The sequence below is a fragment of the Embiotoca jacksoni genome, unplaced genomic scaffold (assembly GCF_022577435.1).
Source record: "Embiotoca jacksoni isolate LCO1_2020_lvr unplaced genomic scaffold, fEmbJac1.0.p SCAF_9, whole genome shotgun sequence".
Taxonomy (NCBI): domain Eukaryota; kingdom Metazoa; phylum Chordata; class Actinopteri; family Embiotocidae; genus Embiotoca; species Embiotoca jacksoni.
Genome location: NW_027185447.1, coordinates 10304955 through 10314323, shown reverse-complemented (window position 1 = coordinate 10314323; position 9369 = coordinate 10304955).

The following is a 9369-nucleotide window of genomic DNA, read 5'->3' as shown; positions in this document are numbered from 1 at the left end:
TAACAAACTGGTTAAGAAGGCCGGCTCCATCATTGGCTACAATCTGGATAGTCTGGAAAAGGTGGTGGAGAGGAGGACGCTGAACAAACTATTATCCATATTGGATAATCCTGACCACCCTCTCCACCACCTGCTGCAGGGACAGCGGAGCACTTTCTCCAAAAGATTTCTCCAGCTCCGCTGTCACAAGGACAGATACAGGAGATCATTCCTGCCGACCGCAATTAGACTGTACAATAACTCACCTCTGGCAAAATCCATCACATAACAATAACACAGTTGTCTGTGTTTCTTGGTTGTTTGTACATAATATATATAGATATATACTGTACTGTATATACTGTGCATTTTATATTTTATATTTGTACTGCTATTTTACTATTTTATTGCTTTTCTATTGTTCTATTATTATCTTATTGCTTCTGTATGCTGCTGTAGCGAAAAAAATTCCCCTCGGGGATTAATAAAGTAACTACCTAACCTAACCTAAATACTGACACGCACAAATTCACGCCTCGGATTTGAACAGGGCCTTTTTCCACAGGGAACACCGGATTGTTGATATAAAACAAACAAATGCTAATTTTGATAGAACGCACAACACCTATCTTCAAGGTAAAATGATCGTTTGTATTTGTTCACATTTGGGCCACGATCCATCTTCCACCGTCAGTCCTCATTAGTTGAAACATTTAAAGTGGATTTCAAACCTGGATGTACTTTTCCACTGTAGTGTTTACGTTGCTTCCATCCACCACAAGGCTTAAATGGAAGGTTTGCTTTTCTCCTTGGGCTTTCTCTTTGTCTGAATCGTCCTACATATTTATTAAAGTAAAATGAATACACCTACATTGCCATTGCAGCTGCAACTCTCCATCCATCTGTGCAGTTTGTGTCTCACTGAGTATTTCTTTCTCAGTACAACAGGGCTGATGAAGGGAGATCTGTCTAGATAAATCGCTGCAGCTCATGCGGTTGTTTCTACTCCATCACTGCCATTTTTCTCTCCACGCTCTATTGTTCTTGGTCATTACAAAGTCTGTACAGCATCAAGACGTGCAGGTACACATGTCCACAGTAGCCTGCTATAGGCGGCCTCCGAGCAAAATTGAGTTAATGGCTCCCGTTTACCTCCTACTCCTCCCACTCTCTGTGCATTGTGTATATACCCTCCCTTTCGCCTCCAAGTATCAAGCTAGCACACAGTCTACTACACATGGCAGTGTAATTATATTTCGCCTAGAGCTCATGAAACCAACTATTACTCCTTTGCTGGAATAGCACCTGGCCCTAGGGTTTGCTGTGTTTTTGTGGTAATTTGATTAAAGGCAAATTTATTTAGAAATACGCACCATGTGAGCTCAATATCAACTAAAAGCTCTTACAACTAGATGTGCACACAGGGTCCCTGCACAACCTCGTGATTAGGTAATGGTTTGGTTTGAGTTTATACTGTAATAAAACAGTGTTTACATAACATACATGCAAACATATACACAAAACTCCCCGCAGAAATCTAAACAGGGCGGCACTGTGAAGCTGTACTTAGCAGGGCTGAGGCTAAATGTTCAATGTCTTCAATTTTACAGATATTTGGTGATCAACAAAAGTATCGAACAGATACAAATGTTATCTGATAATGGAACTAGATGAGAAATTAAGGGATCATTTAATTCCATTCCACTGGGTCACCAGCGTCTTATCCAAATTTCATCACAATCCATCCAATACATGTCAAGACAATTCACAAACAATCAAAAATATCTACTTCTTGGTGGACGCTTAAGAAATAGCCAGAAATCCATTTGATCAATTAAATCAATTTTGAGATTATTTAATCTCAAAACATTAGGACAATCTTGAAAATTTTGGTGCTACAGGAAAAGTGAGAGGAACACCAAAGTTAATAGGATTCATCCTTTAGCAACTAAGAATGTCTAATTTCACGGCAATCCATTTTATAGTTGCTAAGGTAGTGCAATCTAAACCAGATGGCTACCCACTGGCATTTCACCTACTGGTTTGTGAGCTGCCCTGAGTCTGGCATTTTGGTCATCACCATCTTCTTTTTGGGGGGATTTCTTTGGAGCCCTAAATGAGCATATTCGGACAAGATGGGGAGGAGCAAGCGGCGGATGTGAGTGGGAATCCGAGGACATTATGCCCACCCACCTATATGCATGTCAATTAAATCAGGCACGCCCTTAAACATATTGGTCTTTTAGGCCTAATTAGGAATGGGCATTTCAAGCAAAAAACTATTTGAAATTTAATTTTTATATATATATATACAGTTTGGACTGAAGTCGTGGGCGGACAGATATCATCCGAATTTGCCTTTTTCTCAGTGCTGTGAAACACAAATAAGATGTTACACATTCAGTTCAATACAAGTAAGAAAATAGTTAGAAGTTACAAAACTTACACCTGTATTGGACCCAATATTCTATTTTGATCCCGCTTTAATGCATTAACATAGTAATAATGACAAAGAAACCACCTTAAGCCCTTCATCATTTCAGTATAAATTACCACCAACTAACCAAGAAGCCAACTGATGCAGTGTAGCCTACAAAGAGCTTTTATGGCTTCAGGCCCACCTTCATCCACCTTGACTCATTGTTGTGTATATGCGTCGATAATGCCAATACGTGGTCATGGTTACTGTATCCTCTGCTGCACACACACACACACGCACACGCACACGCACACGCGCACACACACGCGCGCACACACGCACACACGCACACACGCACACACGCACACACGCAGTGCTGGCCGTGAGTCCAGATCCAGTAAGGAGTGTTGGCTGACATTGAGAAATTGGAAGAAATGTGGAGGGCCAAAGCTCCCTGACACTGCCAGTTTATCCAAGCACCCCCCAAAGCGCACAGAGTGCTATTCACCACATCTGCATCTCCATCTGCATACTGACTTCTTACACTCACGCTTGTCTAAACAAACTTCCATCTGTATGGAAATGTGCGCCACTCACTCATGTACACGCTCTGTGTACACAGACATGCAGCCTCCCACAAGCATCACGTTGTGCTTACAGCCTGTTTTTTCTGGACGATCACGTTCAAGGCTCCACAGGCACAATACTCCTGAACCACGCTCTTTATTCCACTGTGATGTCACTGGTGTTCCCATTTCCTCCTTTTTCTTCACCAAACACTGACAGATAGTTTCCCCCTCTCCCCTAATTTACCCTGCCCTCTTCCCATTTAATCCCTCTAATTCTCTCTCGACATGGTGTCCTGTTTTTCTTTCTCCCGGATGCAGATATCTACCCCTCCACTGTCTTCAATCCATCTTTTACTTTTTTGAATTACAGTCTATCCAGTTTTTCCTGTTCCAACCATTTTGTTTGCCACAAAGTAGATGCAGGGTCAGGGAGGATTGATGGTGTGTGCAGAGGAGAGGGGAGAGAGGAGGAAAATAATCCCAGGCCGAGAACTTTTAAACTTTGTTTTTGTTGCAGCTTCCTCTGATTGACTGTTTAGATGGCACAATCTTGAGCACGGCACTCATTAGTGGATCAAAATAAGACATTTGGAAAGCAACTAAATGCTGCGTAAAAGCCATGAAAGCATTGTTCCCTCAATTGTTTAACTGCCCTGGCTTTCGCTGAGTTTATTTTCCTTCCCTCTCTTGTCTTTTTTTTCCTCTTCTCCACCTGTTTTTTTTTCTGTTGTCACGCCTTTAATGTCAATATGCTGGCTTGGTTGTTTATCCTTCCCTTATCTAAGCCTTTTGTGTGTTTGCTGTGCACACACACAATCCATCATTGCCATCTATCAATAAGAAGACTCTTGACAGATCGAGCAGGAGAAAAAACAGACCAATAAAGTGAGCGCACACAAAGAGGAGAAGAAACGGATGAGAAAAAAAACCCTGTTTGGAATTCTTGACAGAGTAACCCTGCAGAAAATACAGATCCACCCTTCTGCAGAAGAGGCCAGTTCTCAGGACCCCTGTAGGCACACTGTAAATATTGATGCTGCACACATACTGTAAATCCAGGAACGTCCCTGTTGTTGCTTTCATAAATCCTGACAGGATATTTAGTTTCAATTTAGTTTTCTTTCAGTGACTGTGAATTGATTATGTAGTGCTAATACCTTAGGCTGCTATATTGGCTCATTAAGAAAATATATAGCCTGCATCAAAGCTTTCCTCTGAAGGTCTGCTATTATCATTCTGTGCCATAATATTTCATGATGGTTTTCTCGTGACAGGAAAGTTTCCACTTAGCAATGACAGCCTCTCTGCACTTTTAAGTTGACTGGTTGATTGCAGCACTCAAGAGGCATGGCAACCTGCAGAATATTCATAAATCTGCTCAAACGCCCTGATGGCTTGGAGCTGACATTCCACATGCACAATTGTGGCCTGCATATTATTCCTCTCTGTGTTTCCTCACAGTTTCTTTCTTCACTTTATAATAAGGCCAAAATTTGTAGTGTAATATAGCAGGAATCAGATATTATGATACTTTCCGATTTCCACTGGTGTTTAAATAGAAGTACAGCGGAAGAAAACAAAGCTATGCAGAACAAAGAAGCGCAGTTGTCCTTTTTAGATGAAATGAGAGCTGTAAGTGTTTTTGTAAATACTGAGAACCTAGTGGCCACAGAATTGGAAAGATGGTGCTAACCACATTGGTTCTCGCTGCATATCTTAGGAGTAAAAAGACAACCACACATTATATCATAGCTTGTAAACCTGGTTCTTATATTTCAATTTTAAACACACATTGAGTTTCAATTATTACTAAATATTACTGTAGTGTGTAGGAGAAAATGCAATATAAAAAGTGGTGCTAAAAGTTTACAGGTGTGCCTTTATTTATGTCTTCTACTTCACTGACTTATTTGTAATAGGGATAAGTAGAGAAATTGATCCAACAACTTGGTGTAACTTCTTTGCTATCAACTTCATGACCTCCCTGTGTGCTTAATATTTGTATGCGGAGGCTAATGGCTCAGATCTGTCTTCCCAAGCTGTCCTTAATATCCAGCTTTGCAGCAAAAATCACAGTTCTGCCATTCAGCGTATTCATCTATGTCGTCGACAGCTATTAGAATGACAAAGCACACAGAGATAATAGCTGTACTCCTCAATGACAAGTGGTTATGGCTTTCATACTGTGACCATATGCAGAGCATGCGACATGATATGACAAATGAATTCACCGCTCCTCGCTCGATGCTTCATTTCATGAACAGATAATGTCAAGGACTATCTGTTCAAATGAACTTGAAGTAAACCATATTAATAATGTTTGCACTTATATAAGCAAGACATTTGTGTACAGAGATCATTTTGTACCTGAAAGACCACAAGCCCGATCCCAACAGCAGCTTCATGTCCTGCCTAAGTGCTCTTATCCACATTGATCTCATAGTTATGGTTCCCACATAGAGTGGAGTTTAGTTACTTGGAAAATATTTACTGAGCTCATAAAAACGGATCAACTGATAGTTAAATCTGGCCACCTGTACTTTTACTCTAAAAGGAGATGGAAATATATATTCAATGACAATGTTGAAATCAAGTTTTGTAAAATGTAAATTAAAAGATGGATTTTTTTTTTTTTAAGGTAAAATAATAATTTTTAAAAACACAAGTGGATACTTTTTTCAGATTTCATGCTAATACCTTCACATTATGCAGTAAATAGTACACGTAATTTCACGTGTAAAATCGATTTAAGGACATTTCTCCGTAACTGCTGCTCCCCAGTGCTCCCCCAGCACTTCCAGTCCTGGCCTGACACATAAAAGGGTGAGTTCACCTCAATTATAAATGACATAGTTGTCACTTCTGGTATAAAGCTAAGGATATGAAGTGTCTTGAGATGTTTGGGATGGCAGATTTCTGCTTCCCACAGTTTTGAATTATCAAGCATTAAAAATGTTGTAGACCACCCAATCAATCCAGATTGTTTTTGTTGTTGTTTAGGACTGTCCTAACCGCTTAACCCTGCAGAAGCAGACCAAAACATAGAACACATGACAGACAAAAACAATCAGCGGAGAAGAAAGGAAACAGGAGGAAAAGGGTGATTGCTGGAAATAGAGGGAACGACAAACAGGGACGGGCAGAGGTCCTGACATTTACAAGCAGATCAGGCCACAAAGATTGAATGGAATAGAACAAATAACAATTTATCAAAACAGACAGGTTAGTCACACCAGTTAGATGCCATCATGAACTTAGTAAAAGTAAACAAAATGTTACCCAAGATTTTATAACTCAGTTATGGCACCATATCATTGGCGCACCTGTCGGAGTTAATTTCAAAACCTCGGAGAAAACACTACTTCACTCACTGTTTGTTGAACACCCCAAGCGATGTTAGCAACAACTTTTAGTCAAATCCTCTGTCCGGCGTGAAGAGTGAGATGAACCGATGCTCTGACCACGTGCAGGTGGAAAAAGTGACCACCTCTACAATCTGCAACAGCGTGTCGTAAGGGTGACCAAGTGGTCCACTTTATAAGGGACTGCACAACATTGTTATCCCTGATCTCGTGTCCCACGTAAGAAGATGATGTCCCACATTTTGATTGGCTCTAGTTTTCTCAAGTCAACACTGCAAGACAAGACTCTTTTCTAAAATGTTGACATGCAGCTACAACATAAACATTGCCGCTGAAACCCTAAAACGATTGCCAGACAGACAAGGAGACGGTAGAGGAAATAACCCATGTGTACCACACTGTGCAAAGTGCAGCATGCCAAGCAGAGTGTGGTAGCAAGCCAGCACCGCAGAGGGAGTTCAGAAAGTTGCATTTGAATAAAACATATTTAATTAGTCCTTTACATGCTAAAGACCCAACCTGTGACCTGAATACTCTGTTATGCGTTTTAGTGTAAAAGTGGACAGACATACACATTTTAGACTACCTCTTAGCATTAATAAAAATGTCCCACACAACCCCAGTAGGCCTACTCTTTGCCCCCACAACTGGGTGAATCTGGTCACCCTCGTGTGTAACAGCAGCATCTAAAGCACACTAGCCGGGAATTCACGAACACTAATAAATCCTCTATCCTCTAACTGTAAATGTCCATGTCGTAAAAGTTCTCAGATGGCGTCCATACTCACTCAGAGATTCCTGCAAAGTGTGACTCTCCTCCAAATTAGCGCGGGTGATTGCTGCGAGCCACCGGGGTTACAGCTAGTAAACATTCGCTGAAACAATGCCACAACACAGTTATACATAGATATAAAACCCTCAGCTCTTAACCTAATGAACAGTAACTTATAAATGTAACCGTACCTAAAACAAGCACGAAGTATCTCTCTGGATTTTTTTTTTTTCCATAGACTGTATATAAAAGGTTTTTTCCTTTCTTTCTCATCCCGACTTTCCTTCAACAATCTGCTCCTGGCGCTGTATTTAAGTCCCGCCCCCTCGAACAACCCGGAATCCGTTAATAGAGCCATCCTCATCTCTGATTGGTTGCTTATAAAAAAATTGACAGCTGGCTACCCAATTAGAACTCAAATAAAACACGTGAAGTTCAAGTACCCTTTAAAATACGTGATATTTGAATACTTCCCAAACTATTAATTTCTCCATTTTACAGCAAAAAGTTTTCAATCTAACCAATATATCAAGTTATAGCGTATGTTTATGAACTAGAATATTTACGAGCTAAAAACAATATGCATAGAAAATGTAGTAGGGGATTACATTTTGGTTTACAAAATTAAACAGCAAAGTATCACAGTACTGTGTTCAGTAGAACTACTTTACTCTAAATAAATGGTCATGTTCTGTGGTTTGGACTGAGTAGAAGGAAAACTGCCCCTGGAAAGAGATGTTTCCATTGATTTTTTTTTTTTAATGTAATTTTTCCTGTTAACACCACACAGTGTTTTTTCACTTCCATTGTATTGGGCTACAGGCAGAAAAGCCAACCAAAGCTATTTATACGGCTACTGAATTGCCATGTAAGTGACAAAAAACTATTTTATTGTGATCCAGATACAGTTACCTTTTTCAGCCCTGTATTGGAGCATTTACTACTTGTTCGAAACAAATGTGGACTGAGTAATTTTACAGGTCAGGGACAGGTCTGCAGAAGTGATGCTTGTAGCATCTCATTGAAAAGACCTTAGAGCACAGTGAAGGTAACTGGACTTTTAAAACTGCACTTTATTAGCAAATTAATCTCCCACAGTGTATTTTTCCTTCTTACTATAAAGATGGATCCCGCATTTTTCGTCCGTCTGTTATTCATGGTTCATCTGACAGTAAATGATTCTTTCAGATGTTCGCTCTTCATTGCCAACTTTGTCAGACCAGGTGTTATTTTGCGTGCATGTCTCAACCAAAGGCATATTCAGGTTGTCTTGCAGGAAGACAAACAGCTCTGTTGCATTTTTTCGTCCATCTCAGCGAACAATCAGTTAAGCCTCATCTCTCTCTGTTTTGGTTGATGGTAGCCATGTTTGTGGTCTCTGACAGAGTTGGAGATGAAGCCAAACACCTTGGCCTGAAAAGTGAACTTGATTGAGTGTCTGGTTTTGGATTCTGTTCAGAATACTCCAGGACTGTCTCCCTCTTAATTCCCCCCCAGACCGAAGAGGGCCCCTAATTGACCACAAGGCTGATTCATACAACCTCACCGCAAGATTTTTTGAATTTGTCAACACCTTGGTTCAAACAAAAGGGTCCCAGAGAAAAGTCATTGAAAGGTCTTTGCAGAAAAGACACTCTCAGAGGAAAACAGCTGTCGTTTTTATTTCTGGCACAATAATAAGACCTGGAAATAAGCTACAACGTGGGAGAATGTCCAGCTAGAAATCTCAGAGGAAAAGGTTGTCAAAGATTGAGATATTTAAAAGTCTCCACATTCCTCTTAAACTCAAGTGCTGCTCTGTGACTGAACGTGATGCACAAAAGACATTTTACCTGATGATACATTATGGCAACATAACATGGGTTGATGTGTTTTTCTCTACAAGGGCTTGTTGACATGACCTCAACAATCTGAGCAAACCATTAATTATCTCCTGTCACCCATCCAAGGTGATTTTGTTTGTCTAGCTAAATACCTTTTCTCTTTGTTGCACTGACAATCTTCCTCCGTCTTCTCTTGCTAGTCAGATGTCAAGTATGGCTGTTAAACGAGCAAAGTGGATTGCGAATTGATTTGGCTGCTTTACTGCTTTGTAACAAAACGTCCTCTAAGACCAGGGGAGCCGGGATAATCATATTAGAGGAATTCTCAGGGAGCTTATAGTCGCACCAGAACAAAATGGTTTGACTGAGAGAGACGTCTTAGGTGAACCTGGCGTCTCTACGAGGGGGAAAAGGTCAGGTTTACTGACATCATGGGACAATCTAC